Here is a 14,821-nt window from a genome sequence, read left to right as displayed (position 1 = left end):
GCTGCTGCCCCGCTGTGGGGGGACACTGGTCACTGACGCTGCTCTCACTGCACCCGCACCCGCCTCTCCTGACAGGTCGCCCCGGCAACCGCTCCGAGCAGCGCCGCCTCCACCGCTCACACCTGCCGGCCGCCGCTCACACCTGCCGGTCGCCGCTCACACCTGCCGGTCGCCGCGCTCACCCGCCGGCCTTTGCTGTAGGACCGCGCTCCATTACAGCGCTCCCTGGCTCCCTGCACCCTGATTGCGCTGGGAGTGAGATACCCGCGCCCCGGTAATTCCCGCTCAGACAGTGGTGCACGGGCCACGGGGGAGGGAGCAGAAGGGGGGGGGGGGGGGGATGACATTAGCGGAGGGCTGCATAAGGGGGGTGACATTGATGAAATAGGCTGTTAAGCCTATATTACAGGGTTGGCTGCACTTGTTACATATACCCTGCACTGTGAGGCATGGTGGCCATTTTAATCTTGCTTCCTGTATTCCAGTTTGTGATTCCAGAACGTTCCTGTACTACATCTCTACTCCACCGGGGGCGCAGGGGTGTAGGTGGGAATTTGGGATCAGTTTCATATAGTACTGGCCACGTGCACTACACTTTGCCAGATAGATAGATAGATAGATAGATATCTATCTCTATCTATCTATCTATCTATCTATCTATCTATCTATCTATCTTAGTACTATTTACTGAGTCGTGCAGGTTGTCTGTCTTTGTATGTTGTATTGTCTGTCTGCATAATGAGTAAGGCACTGGCAAAACCAAAAAAGCACTGCCATATCTGTGAGTGTGTTACCGGATGGTTCTACCACATGCGCAGTATGTTTTGTGGATTCAGCTACGAATACAATCTCTGCTCCGCTGTCTAAGCCGGTTTCATCCCCGGACCCTTCATGGGCTATGCTAGCAGATGTCATGGCTGGATTGCAATCAGAATTGGCCGCCGTTCGACAGGAGCGGGAAGCGGCAAGATCTGAGTCTAGGGTGAGACCGCTAGGACTACCGGAGGGGTCTCAGCCTTGCCAACAGTCTAAGTCCATTTTGGGTAGTAGGGATAAATTTACTTTGTCTTATGATTTACCAGTTTCTGCTATGTTACAGTCTGATGATTCTATGCCAGACCTCACTGCGCAAGATGACGGTGAGGAGGGCGAAGTAGACCAGCAGTCTGATAGTGAAGATTTTGACAGCCCAGGCATTGATAATCTCATCAGAGCGGTGCGTCAGTCTCTGAGGTTTACAGAATCTGAGGAGCCTCTGACAAATGATGAAGTTGTCTTTGCTAAACGACAGAGGACTCCGATGTGTGTTCCGGTTTCGGAATCTCTTAATAAGATGTTACTGGAAACACAAAAGAATCCGGATAAACTGTTTTCTATACCTCGCAGATTTAAGTCTAGTTACCCGTTTCCGGAGTCTGTGACGGCTACATGGGAGAATCCGCCATTGGTGGATTCGTCTGTGTCTAAACTTACAAAGAAATTAACCATACCAGTACAAACGGCTACTACGCTTAAAGACCCTTCAGACCGTAAAATTGAAGCTATGCTAAAATCCATGTATAGAGCAGCAGGAGTGTTGCTTAGACCTGGGTTGGTTGGCATTTGGGTAACTAAGGCGCTCATGGTATGGATAACATAACTCCAGTCTGCCCTACATGACTATCACCTTATACTTCTCGCTGATCAAATCTGGGAAGCTGCTGATTATCTATGTACAGCTTCTACTGACGTCTGTCAGCTCACTTCTCGCCTTTCATCGTCGCTAGTGCAGCACGACGAGCACTCTGGCTGCGCTCTTGGCAAGCGGAGGTCAAAAGAGGTATAGAGGCGTTACCTTACGGTGGCAAGAAGTTGTTTGGTCCTGAATTGGACAAATGGATTGCTGAGGCCACGGGTGGTAAGTCTGTTTTCTCTATCGTCCTAGTGGATGCTGGGGTTCCTGAAAGGACCATGGGGAATAGCGGCTCCGCAGGAGACAGGGCACAAAAGTAAAGCTTTCCGATCAGGTGGTGTGCACTGGCTCCTCCCCCTATGACCCTCCTCCAAGCCAGTTAGATTTTTGTGCCCGGCCGAGAAGGGTGCAATCTAGGTGGCTCTCCTAAAGAGCTGCTTAGAAAAGTTTAGCTTAGGTTTTTTATTTTACAGTGAGTCCTGCTGGCAACAGGATCACTGCAACGAGGGACTTAGGGGAGAAGAAGTGAACTCACCTGCGTGCAGGATGGATTGGCTTCTTGGCTACTGGACATCAGCTCCAGAGGGACGATCACAGGTACAGCCTGGATGGTCACCGGAGCCTTGCCGCCGGCCCCCTTGCAGATGCTGAAGTAAGAAGAGGTCCAGAATCGGCGGCAGAAGACTCCTCAGTCTTCTAAAGGTAGCGCACAGCACTGCAGCTGTGCGCCATTTTCCTCTCAGCACACTTCACACGGCAGTCACTGAGGGTGCAGGGCGCTGGGAGGGGGGCGCCCTGGGAGGCAAATGAATACCTATTTTGGCTAAAAATACCTCACATATAGCCTCCGGAGGCTATATGGAGATATTTAACCCCTGCCAGAATCCGTTAAGAGCGGGAGACGAGGCCGCCGAAAAAGGGGCGGGGCCTATCTCCTCAGCACACAGCGCCATTTTCCCTCACAGAAAGGCTGGAGGGAAGGCTCCCAGGCTCTCCCCTGCACTGCACTACAGAAACAGGGTTAAAACAGAGAGGGGGGGCACTAATTTGGCGTTAGAAATATATAAAAAAGATGCTATAAGGGAAAACACTTATATAAGGTTGTCCCTATATAATTATAGCGTTTTTGGTGTGTGCTGGTAAACTCTCCCTCTGTCTCTCCAAAGGGCTAGTGGGTCCTGTCCTCTATCAGAGCATTCCCTGTGTGTGTGCTGTGTGTCGGTACGTGTGTGTCGACATGTATGAGGACGATGTTGGTGAGGAGGCGGAGCAATTGCCTGTAATGGTGATGTCACTCTCTAGGGAGTCGACACCGGAATGGATGGCTTATTTAGGGAATTACGTGATAATGTCAACACGCTGCAAGGTCGGTTGACGACATGAGACGGCCGACAAACAATTAGTACCGGTCCAGACGTCTCAAAAACACCGTCAGGGGTTTTAAAACGCCCGTTTACTTTAGTCGGTCGACACAGACACAGACAGGGACACTGAATCCAGTGTCGACGGTGAATAAACAAACGTATTCCTTATTAGGGCCACACGTTAAAGGCAATGAAGGAGGTGTTTCATATTTCTGATACTACAAGTACCACAAAAGAGGGTATTATGTGGGATGTGAAAAAACTACCGTAGTTTTTCCTGAATCAGATAAATTAAATAAAGTGTGTGATGATGCGTGGGTTCCCCCCGATACAAAATTATGGGCGGTATACCCTTTCCCGCCAGAAGTTAGGGCGCGTTGGGAAACACCCCTTAGGGTGGATAAGGCGCTCACACGCTTATCAAAACAAGTGGCGGTACCGTCTATAGATAGGGCCGTCCTCAAGGACCAGCTGACAGGAGGCTGGAAAATATCATAAAAAGTATATACACACATACTGGTGTTATACTGCGACCAGCGATCGCCTCAGCCTGGATGTGCAGAGCTGGGGTGGCTTGGTCGGATTCCCTGACTAAAAATATTGATACCCTTGACAGGGACAGTATTTTATTGACTATAGAGCATTTAAAGGATGCATTTCTATATATGCGAGATGCACAGAGGGATATTTGCACTCTGGCATCAAGAGTAAATGCGATGTCCATATCTGCCAGAAGATGTTATGGACACGACAGTGGTCAGGTGATGCAGATTCCAAACGGCACAAAGGTGTATTGCCGTATAAAGGAAGAGGAGTTATTTGGGGTCGGTCCATCGGACCTGGTGGCCACGGCAACTGCTGGAAAATCCGCCGTTTTTACCCTAAGTCACATCTCTGCAGAAAAAGACACCGTCTTTTCAGCCTCAGTCCTTTCGTCCCTATAAGATCATATCTACCCAGGGATAGAGGAAAGGGAAGAAGACTGCAGCAGGCAGCCCATTCCCAGGAACAGAGGCGTTCCACCGCTTCTGACAAGTTCTCAGCATGGCGCTGAGACCGTACAGGACCCCTGGATCCTACAAGTAGTATCCCAGGGGTACAGATTGGAATGTCGAGACGTTTCCCCTTCGCAGGCTCCTGAAGTCTGCTTTACCAAGGTCTCCCTCCGACAAGGAGGCAGTATGGAAAAAAATTCACAAGCTGTATTCCCAGCAGGTGATAATTAAATTACCCCTCCTACTACAAGAAAAGGGGTATTATTCCACACTATATTGTGGTACTGAAGCCAGAAGGCTAGGTGAGACTTATTCTAAAAAAATTTTTGAACACTTACAAAGGTTCAAATCAAGATGGAGTCACTCAGAGCAGTGATAACGAACCAGGAAGAAGGGGACTATATAGTGTCCCGGGACATCAGGGATGCTTACCTCTATGTCCCAAATTTGCCCTTCTCACTAAGGGTACCTCAGGTTCGTGGTGCAGAACTGTCACTATCAGTTTCAGACGCTGCCGTTTGGATTGTCCACGGCACCCCGGGTCTTTACCAAGGTAATGGCCGAAATGATGATTCTTCTTCGAAGAAAAGGCGTCTTAATTATCCCTTACTTGGACGATCTCCTGATAAGGGCATAGTCCAGGGAACAGTTGGAGGTCGGAGTAGCACTATCTCGGATACTGCTACAACAGCACGGGTGGATTCTAAATATTCCAAAATCGCAGCTGATCCCGACGACACGTCTGCTGTGCCTAGGGATGATTCTGGACACAGTCCAGAAAAAGGTGTTTCTCCCGGAAGAGAAAGCCAGGGAGTTATCCGAGCTAGTCAGGAACCTCCTAAAAACAGTGCATCATTGCACAAGGGTCCTGGTAAAAATGGTGGCTTCCTACGAAGCAATTCCATTCGGCAGATTTCACGCAAGAACTTTTCAGTGGGATCTGCTGGACAAATGGTCCGGATCGCATCTTCAGATGCATCAGCGGATAACCCTATATCCAAGGACAAGGGTGTCTCTCCTGTGGTGGTTATAGAGTGCTCATCTTCTAGAGGGCCGCAGATTCGGCATTCAGGATTGGATGCTGGTGACCACGGAGCCCAGCCCGAGAGGCTGGGGAGCAGTCACACAAGGAAAAAATTTCCAGGGAGTGTGATCAAGTCTGGAGACTTTTCTCCACATAAATATACTGGAGCTAAGGGTAAATTTATAATGCTCTAAGCTTAGCAAGACCTCTGCTTCAAGGTCAGCCGGTATTGATCCAGTGGGAAAAACATCACGGCAGTCGCCCACGTAAACAGACAGGGCGACACAAGAAGCAGGAGGGCAATGGCAAAAACTGCAAGGACTTTTCGCTGGGCGGAAAATCATGTGATAGCACTGTCAGCAGTGTTTCATCCCGGGAATGGAAACTGGGAAGCAGACTTCCTCAGCAGGCACGACCTCCACCCGGGAGAGTGGAAACTTCATCGGGAAGTTTTTTTCCACATGATTGTAAACCGTTGGGAAATACCAAAGGTGGACATGATGGCGTCCCGTCTGAACAAAAAACGGGACAGGTATTGCGCCAGGTCAAGAGACCCTCAGGCAATAGCTGTGGACGTTCTGGTAACACCGTGGGTGTACCAGTCGGTGTATGTGTTCCCTCCTCTGCTTCTCATACCTAAGGTGCTGAGAATTATAAGACGTAGAGGAGTAAGAACTATACTCATGGCTCCGGATTGGCCAAGAAGGACTTGGTACCCGGAACTTCAAGAGATGCTTACAGAGGTCTTATGGCCTCTGCCGCTAAGAAGGGACTTGCTTCAGCAAGTACCATGTCTGTTCCAAGACTTACCGCAGCTGCGTTTGTCGGCATGGCGGTGGAAAGCCGGATCCTAAGGGAAAAAGGCATTCCGGAAGAGGTCATTCCTACCCTGGTCAAAGCCAGAAAGGAGGTGACCGCACAACATTATCACCACATGTGGCGAAAATATGTTGCGTGGTGTGAGGCCAGGAAGGCCCCACAAAGAAATTTCAACTCGGTCGTTTCCTGCATTTCCTGCAAACAGGAGTGTCTATGGGCCTCAAATTGGGGTCCATTAAGGTTCAAATTTCGGCCCTGTCGATTTTCTTCCAGAAAGAATTGGCTTCAGGTCCTGAAGTCCAGAAGTTTGTCAAGGGAGTATTGCATATACAACCCCCTTTTGTGCCTCCAGTGGCACTGTGGGATCTCAACGTAGTTCTGGGATTCCTCAAATCACATTGGTTTAAAACCAGTCAAATCTGTGGATTTGAAGCATCTCACATGAAAAGTGACCATGCTCTTGGCCCTGGCCTGGACCAGGCGAGTGTCAAATTGGTGGTTTTTTCTCAAAAAAGCCCATATCTGTTTGTCCATTCGGACAGGGCAGAGCTGCGGACTCGTCCCCAGTTCTCTCCCTAAAGGTGGTGTCAGTGTTTCACCTGAACCAGCTTATTGTGGTGCCTTGCACCTACTAGGGACTTGGAGGACTCCAAGTTGCTAGATGTTGTCAGGGCCCTGAAAATATGTTCCAGGACGGCTGGAGTCAGGAAAACTGACTTGCTGTTATCCTGTATGCACCCAACAAACTGGGTGCTCTTGCTTCTAAGCAGACTATTGCTAGTTGGATGTGTAATACAATTCAGCTTGCACATTCTGTGGCAGGCCTGCCACAGCCAAAATATGTAAATGCCCATTCCACAAGGAAGGTGGGCTCATCTTGGGCGGCTGCCCGAGGGGTCTCGGCTTTACAACTTTGCCGAGCAGCTACTTGGTCAGGGGCAAACACGTTTGCTAAATTCTACAAATTTGATACCCTGGCTAAGGAGGACCTGGAGTTCTCTCATTCGGCGCTGCAGAGTCATCCGCACTCTCCCGCCCGTTTGGGAGCTTTGGTATAATCCCCATGGTCCTTTCAGGAACCCCAGCATCCACTAGGACGATAGAGAAAATAAGAATTTACTTACCGATAATTCTATTTCTCGGAGTCCGTAGTGGATGCTGTGCGCCCATCCCAAGTGCGGATTATCTGCAATACTTGTACATAGTTACAAAAATCGGGTTATTATTGTTGTGAGCCATCTTTTCAGAGGCTCCGCTGTTATCATACTGTTAACTGGGTTTAGATCACAAGTTGTACGGTGTGATTGGTGTGGCTGGTATGAGTCTTACCCGGGATTCAAAATTCCTCCCTTATTGTGTACGCTCGTCCGGGCACAGTACCTAACTGGCTTGGAGGAGGGTCATAGGGGGAGGAGCCAGTGCACACCACCTGATCGGAAAGCTTTACTTTTGTGCCCTGTCTCCTGCGGAGCCGCTATTCCCCATGGTCCTTTCAGGAACCCCAGCATCCACTACGGACTCCGAGAAATAGAATTATCGGTAAGTAAATTCTTATTTTCTTACCATTGCCTTCAACGGCGCCTAGGCGGAAATACTCGGGCCCGGCGTTAAAATCCTTTCGGCCTCAGCCCTTTCGAGGCCGTGGTAGGGGACCAGCCACGGCCGGAGGTCGAGGGCGTGGTTTCCAACAAACCAACGCCAGTCGTCAAGACGCTAAGGTCACCGACAAGCCAGTGGCATGACGGACTCCCAGCCCATCTTGGATCTCCAGTTGTGGGAGCACGCCTTCAGACGTTCCATTTGGCGTGGTTCCAGACGTCCACAGATGGGTGGATCCGCAATTTTTGGCTCGGTCAGGCCAATATTGAACTTAAAGGGCCTCAATCGGTACGTCACTTACTACAGATTCAAGATGGAATCTCTGCGGTCGGTAATTGCAGGTTTAGAGCCACAGGAATTCATGATTGCGCTGGATCTCAAAGATGCGTATTTACACATTCCGATTTGGCCACCTCATCAGAGGTTCTTGCTGTTTGCAATCCGGCAGAACCATTACCGGTTTCAGGCTCTACCGTTTGGCCTCTCGTCAGCGCCTCTGGTATTCACCAAAGTGATGTCTGTGATAGCTCATGTCAGATCACTGGGAGTGATAATAGTTCCGTACTTGGACGATCTGCTCATCAAAGCTCAGTCTCAACAGATGCTCCTCCAACATGCGTTGCTAACGTACGATGTCCTATTTCAGCACGGTTGGATTGTCAACTTTAAGAAATCACATCTGATTCCGTCTCAACGACTGCAATTCCTAGGTATGATTCTCGATACGGTAAATCAAAGAATTTACCTACCAGAACAGAAAGTACAGATCATTCGTCATCTGGTTCGATTGGTGCTCAAGCCACGCACAGTCTCGATACATTTGTGTATTCGCCTCTTGGGCACATTGGTGGCGGCTTTCGAAGCGCTTCAGTTCGGGAGACTTCACTCACGTCCTTTTCAACTGGATGTGCTCGCACAGTGGTCGGGCTCGCATCTGCAGATTCACCACAGAGTGAGGTTGTCGCCACGGGCCAGGGTATCTCTACTCTGGTGGCTCAATGTACACAATCTGACCGCAGGGAAACGGTTCGGCGCCTGGAATTGGATAATTCTAACGACGGACGCGAGTCTCAGAGGTTGGGGAGCTGTAGTTCAAAATTGTCCGCTCCAGGGTCTCTGGGCGGCTCACGAAAGATTGCTGTCTATAAATGTCCTGGAACTCCGGGCAATTTACAATGCGCTACAACAAGCAGTGCACATTCTTCGGTCTCAGCCTGTCCAGGTGCAGTCGGACAATGCGACGGCGGTCGCATACATCAACAAACAAGGAGGAACGAGAAGCCGCATGGCAATGCGAGAAGTAGCTCGAATCCTCAATTGGGCCGAGCGTCACCAAGTGATGTCGGCAGTGTTCATTCCGGGAGTGGACAACTGGGAGGCGGATTATCTCAGCCATCGGGATTTTCATCCAGGAGAATGGGCATTACATCCAGAAGTGTTTCACATGTTGGCCCAGAGGTGGGGTTACCCTCAAGTGGACCTGATGGCATCTCGCCACAATCACCAAACGCCCCAGTATGTGTCCAGAATGCGAGATCTAAAGGCAGTGGCGGTGGATGCTCTCACCGTCGCGTGGCCGTACAGCCTCGTGTACCTGTTTCCGCTGCTCCCTCTGTTGCTAAAACGGATCAAAAGAGTCCGTCACAGTCATACTAGTGGCGCCTCATTGGCCTCGGAGAGCTTGGTTCTCGGATCTCCGAGGACTACTTGCAGACGAGCCTTGGCCGCTCCCACTTCGTCCGGACCTGTTACAACAGGGTCCGTTCCTTTACCCCGATTTAGCGCGGCTGTGTTTGACGGGGTGGCTGTTGAGACCGCCCTCTTAAGGAGAGAGGGCATTCCAGAATCGGTTATACCAACCATGTTATGTGCTAGGAAGCCAGTTACGGCAGCTCATTATTACAGAATTTGGCGTGCCTATATAGGTTGGTGTGAGGATCGGAAGTTTCCGACATCTTTCAAGTTATCCCGTCTTTTGTTATTTCTACAGACTGGATTAGATGGAGGACTGCGTTTATCTACACTAAAGGTGCAGGTATCTGCTTTGTCAATTTTACTTTCAAAGACGATTGGCTCTATTGCCGTCTGTACACACTTTTCTGCAAGGTGTCCTCAGAGTATAGCCTCCATTCATTCCACCTACAGCGCCATGGGACTTGAATCTGGTTTTAGATTTTCTTACAGTCTTCATATTTTGAACCCTTACACCAAGTGGATATTAAGTTTCTCACTTGGAAAACAATTTTCCTACTAGCCTTGGCTTCGGCAAGGCGTGTTTCCGATTTGGGTGCCTTGTCATGCAAGCCACCGTATTTGGTGTTTCATGATGACAGAGCGGAACTTCGGACGAATCCCGCTTTCCTACCAAAGGTAGTGTCATCCTTTCACATCAATCAACCAATAGTAGTTCCTGTGTTGACAGGAAATTCTGGAACCTTGGATGTGGTACGCGCATTACGCGTTTGTGTCCCGAACGTCTACAGTTCGTAAGACGGATACGTTGTTTGTTCTGTATGATGCTGCCAAAATGGGTTGGCCAGCTTCTAAGCAGACCTTATCCAGATGGATTAAACTGACCATACGTCAGGCTTACCTTCATGCTAGGTTACAGCCGTCTACATCAGTAACAGCTCATTCCACACGTTCTGTGGGAACTTCATGGGCAGCTGGTCGTGGGGCTTCTACGACGCTGCTTTGCCGTGCGGCTACCTGGTCATCAGTGCACACGTTTGTGCGCTTTTACAAGTTTGATAAGTTTGCGGCATCAGCATCTAGCTTTGGCCGCCTAGTGTTACAGGTGCCAAACTGCTCTCCCGCCCACGGGGGAAGCTTTGGTACGTCCCAAGAGTACTCCAGTGACCCCTAGTGGATGAAAAAGAAAATAGGATTTTGGTACTTACCAGGTAAATCCTTTTCTTTGAATCCATAGGGGGCACTGGACGCCCACCCAGAGCAGTTTTACCTAGTTTGCGGTAAGTTCAGGGAATCGTATGGTAACACATTCTCACCGACTGGTTCAAGTTTCAAGTTCTATCGGTTATTGTGCCAACTGTTTAGTTGTCAGTCACGTTATGTGTCAACTTTATTGTTGTCCGTTCTGTCATATGTAATTCTCCATTGTCAACCTCTATCGCTCCTGTTCGGCTCCGTAAAAAACACTGAGGTACTCTGGGATATGGAGGGGAGGAGAGTTCTAAATTTTAATATTCAGTGCCTTGTTCCTACGGAAACCGTCCATATCCCCAAGAGTACTCCAGTGCCCCCTATGGATTCAAAGAAAAGGATTTACCTGGTAAGTACCAAAATCCTATTTTCTCTAACGTCCTAGAGGATGCTGGGGACTCCGTAAGGACCATGGGGATAGACTGGCTCCGCAGGAGACATGGGCACTTTAAGAAAGACTTTGGATCTGGGTGTGCACTAGCTCCTCCCTCTATGCCCCTCCTCCAGACCTCGGTTTGATACTGTGCCCAGTGGAGACTGGGTGCTTTCAGGGAGCTCTCCTGAGTTTCCTGTAAAAGAAAGTATTTTAGTTAGGTTTTTTATTTTCAGGGAGCCTGCTGGCAACAGACTCCCTGCATCAAGGGACTGAGGAGAGAGAAACAGACCCACTTCTCTGAGTTTCAGGGCTCTGTTTCTTAGGCTACTGGACACCATTAGCTCCAGAGGGATCGGTACGCAGGTCTCACCCTCGCCGTCCGTCCCAGAGCCGCGCCGCCGTCCTCCTCGCAGAGCCGGAAGAAAGAAGCCGGGTGAGTAAGGAAAAGATTTCAGAGGCGGCAGAAGACCTGATCTTCATAAGAGGTAACGCACAGCAGTGAAGTGGTGCGCCATTGCTCCAATTCACCTCACACACTTTGGTCACTGTACGGGTGCAGGGTGCAGGGCGCAGGGGGGGGGGGGGCGCCCTGGGCAGCAATAAACACCTCAGGTGGCAAATACACATATATACATGTACAGCTGGGCACTGTACATGTATAAAAAGAGCCCCCGCCATGTTGTTAGTAAATTTGAGCGGGACAGAAGCCCGCCGCCGAGGGGGCGGGGCTTCTCCCTCAGCACTCACCAGCGCCATTTTTTCTCCACAGCACCGCTGAGAGGAAGCTCCCCGGACTCTCCCCTGCTTGACACACGGTGAAAGAGGGTTTTAAAGTAGAGGGGGGGCACATAATTGGCGCATATACATTATACATGAGCGCTACTGGGTAAACATACTGTGTTTTTTTTTTTTCCTGGGGCATACTCTCTCTCTGTCTCTCCAAAGGGCCTGGTGGGGAACCTGTCTTCAGAAAAAAGCTTCCCTGTGTGTGGTGTGTCGGTACGCGTGTGTCGACATGTCTGAGGTTGAAGGCTCACCTAAGGAGGAGGGGGAGTGTATGAATATTAAGTCTCCGTCAGCAGCGCCGACACCTGACTGGATGGATATGTGGAATGTTTTAAGTGCTAATGTTAATTTATTGCACACAAGATTAGACAAAGCTGAAGCTAGGGTACAGTCAGGGAGTCAACCCATGTCTGTCCCTATGTCGCCGGGACTTTCGGGGTCTCAGAAGTGCCCACTATCCCAAATAAGTTGACACAGATACCGACACGGATTCAGACTCCAGTGTCGACTACGATGATGCAAAATTGCAGCCAAGGGTGGCTAAATGTATTTGATATATGATTATCGCAATTAAAGATGTTTTGCATATTACTGAGGAACCCCCTGTCCCTGACACGAGGGTACACATGTATAAGGGAAAGAAACCTGAGGTCGCCTTTCCCTCACATGAGCTGAACGAATTATGCAAAAAAGCGTGGGAAACTTCAGACAAAAAACTGCAGATTCCTAAAAGGATTCTAACAGTGTATCCTTTCCCGTCACAGGACAGAATACGGTGGGAATCCTCCCCTAGGGTAGACAAAGCTTTGACACGCTAATCAAAAAAGATAGCGCTCCCGTCCCAAGATACGGCTACCCTCAAGGATCCTGCTGACCGCAAGCAGGAGGTTACCTTGAAGTCCATTTACACTCATTCTGGTACGTTGCTCAGGCCGGCAATTGCGTCGGCCTGGGTTTGTAGTGCTGTAGAAGCATGGACAGATTCTTTATCAGCGGATATTGAGACCCTTGATAAGTATACCATTTTAATGACCCTAGGGCATATAGAAGATGCTGTCTTATATATGAGGGATGCTCAAAGAGACATTAGTTTACTGGGTTCCAGAATAAACGCTATGTCCATTTCTGCTAGGCGAGTCTTATGGACCCCGACAGTGGACGGGGGATGCCGACTCAGAGGCATATGGAGTTTTTGCCGTACAAGGGTGAGGAATTGCTTGGAGAGGGCCTCTCGGACCTCGTCTCCACAGCTACGGCAGGTAAATCGAATTTTTTGCCTTTATGTTCCCTCACAATCTAAGAAAGCGCCTCATTATCAAATGCAGTCCTTTCGTTCAAATAAAAGCAAAAGAGTACGCGGATCGTCCTTTCTTGCCAGGGGTAAGGGCAGAGGAAAAAAGCTGCACAACACAGCTAGTTCCCAGGAACAGAAGTCCTCCCCGGCCTCTGCAAAATCCACCGCATGACGCTGGGGGTCCGCTCCAGTGGGGGCACGTCTTCGACTTTTCAGCCACATCTGGGTTCAATCACAGGTGGATCCCTGGGCAATGGAAATTGTTTCCCAGGGATACAGGCTGGAATTCGAAGAGGTGCCTCCTCGCTGGTTTTTCAAATTGGCGCTGCCAACTTCTCCACTGAAAAGGGAGATAGTGTTACAGGCGATTCAAAAATTGTGTCTTCAACAAGTGGTGGCCGAGGTTCCCCTGCTTCAGAGAGGGAAGGGGTACTACTCAACCCTGTTTGTGGTCCCGAAACCGGACTGTTCGGTCAGACCCATTTTGAATTTAAAATCCCTGAACCTTTACTTAAAACGGTTCAAGTTCAAGATGGAATCGCTCAGAGCGGTCATCGCCAGCCTGGAAGGGGGGGGGGATTTTATGGTATCGCTGGACATAAAGGATGCATACCTGTATGTTCCCATATATCCTCCTCATCAGGCGTACCTGAGATTTGCGATACAGGATTGTCATTACCAATTTCAGACGTTGCCATTTGGGCTTTCCACGGCCCCGAGGATTTTCACCAAGGTAATGGCGGAAATGATGGTGCTCCTGCGAAAGCAGGGTGTCACAATTATCACGTACTTGGACGATCTCCTCCTCATAAAAGCGAGATCACGGGAGAAGTTGCTGAACAGTGTATCCCTTTCACTGAAGGTATTACAGCGACACGGCTGGATTCTCAATATTCCAAAGTCGCAGCTGGATCCTACGACTCGCTTGTCCTTCTTGTGCATGATTCTGGACACAGACCAGAAAAGGGGTTTTTCTTCCGGAAGAAAAAGCGCAGGAACTCATGACTGTAGTCAAGAACCTGTTGAAGCCGAAACAAGTGTCAGTGCATCATTGCACTCAAGTCCTGGGAAAAATGGTGGCGACATACAAAGCCATCCCCTTCGGCAGGTTCCATGCAAGGACTTTCCAGTGGGACCTATTGGACAAATGGTCCGGGTCACATCTGCACATGCATCAGTGGATCACCCTGTCCCCCAGGGCCAGGGTTTCTCTCCTGTGGTGGATGCAGAGTGCTCGCCTTCTAGAGGGCCGCAGGTTCGGCATTCAGGATTGGATCCTGGTGACCACGGACGCGAGCCTCCGCGGTTGGGGAGCAGTCACACAAGGAAGAAATTTCCAAGGACTTTGGTTAAGTCAAGAGACTTGTCTTCACATCAACATCCTGGAACTGAGGGCCATATTCAACGCCCTACGTCAACCGGCGACCTTACTTCGCGACCGACCGGTGCTGATTTAGTCGGACAACGTCACCGCAGTAGCTCATGTAAACCGCCAAGGCGGCACAAGGAGCAGAGTGGCGATGGCGGAAGCCACCAGAATTCTTCGCTGGGCGGAGAATCATGTAAGTGCACTATCAGCAGTGTTCATTCCGGGAGTGGACAACTGGGAAGCAGACTTCCTCCGCCGACACGACCTGCATCCAGGAGAGTGGGGACTTCATCAGGAAGTCTTCGCACTGATTGCAAGTCGGTGGGGATTGCCCCAAATAGACATGATGGCGTCCCGTCTCAACAAAAAGCTACAAAGGTATTGCGCCAGGTCAAGAGATCCTCAGGCGGTAGCTGTGGACGCCCTAGTGACACCGTGGGTGTTCCAGTCGGTCTATGCATTTCCTCCTCTTCCTCTCATACCCAAGGTGTTGAGAATAATAAGAAAAAAAGGAGTGAGAACAATACTCATTGTTCCGGATTGGCCACGAAGGACCTGGTATCCGGATCTGCAGGAAATG

The 14,821-nt window shown here is 49.8% G+C and overlaps 1 protein-coding gene across 2 annotated transcripts in view; it reads left to right on the top strand.

Moving 5' to 3' along the window:
• PHF6 (PHD finger protein 6) overlaps positions 1-14,821 on the top strand; it is a 99,175-nt gene that overhangs the window by 66,010 nt on the left and 18,344 nt on the right. The gene's annotated exons all lie outside the window — the stretch shown is intronic.

Source organism: Pseudophryne corroboree, chromosome 8 (genome assembly GCF_028390025.1).
Source record: "Pseudophryne corroboree isolate aPseCor3 chromosome 8, aPseCor3.hap2, whole genome shotgun sequence".
NCBI lineage: Eukaryota > Metazoa > Chordata > Amphibia > Anura > Myobatrachidae > Pseudophryne > Pseudophryne corroboree.
This window is presented reverse-complemented; position numbering and strand designations above follow the sequence as displayed.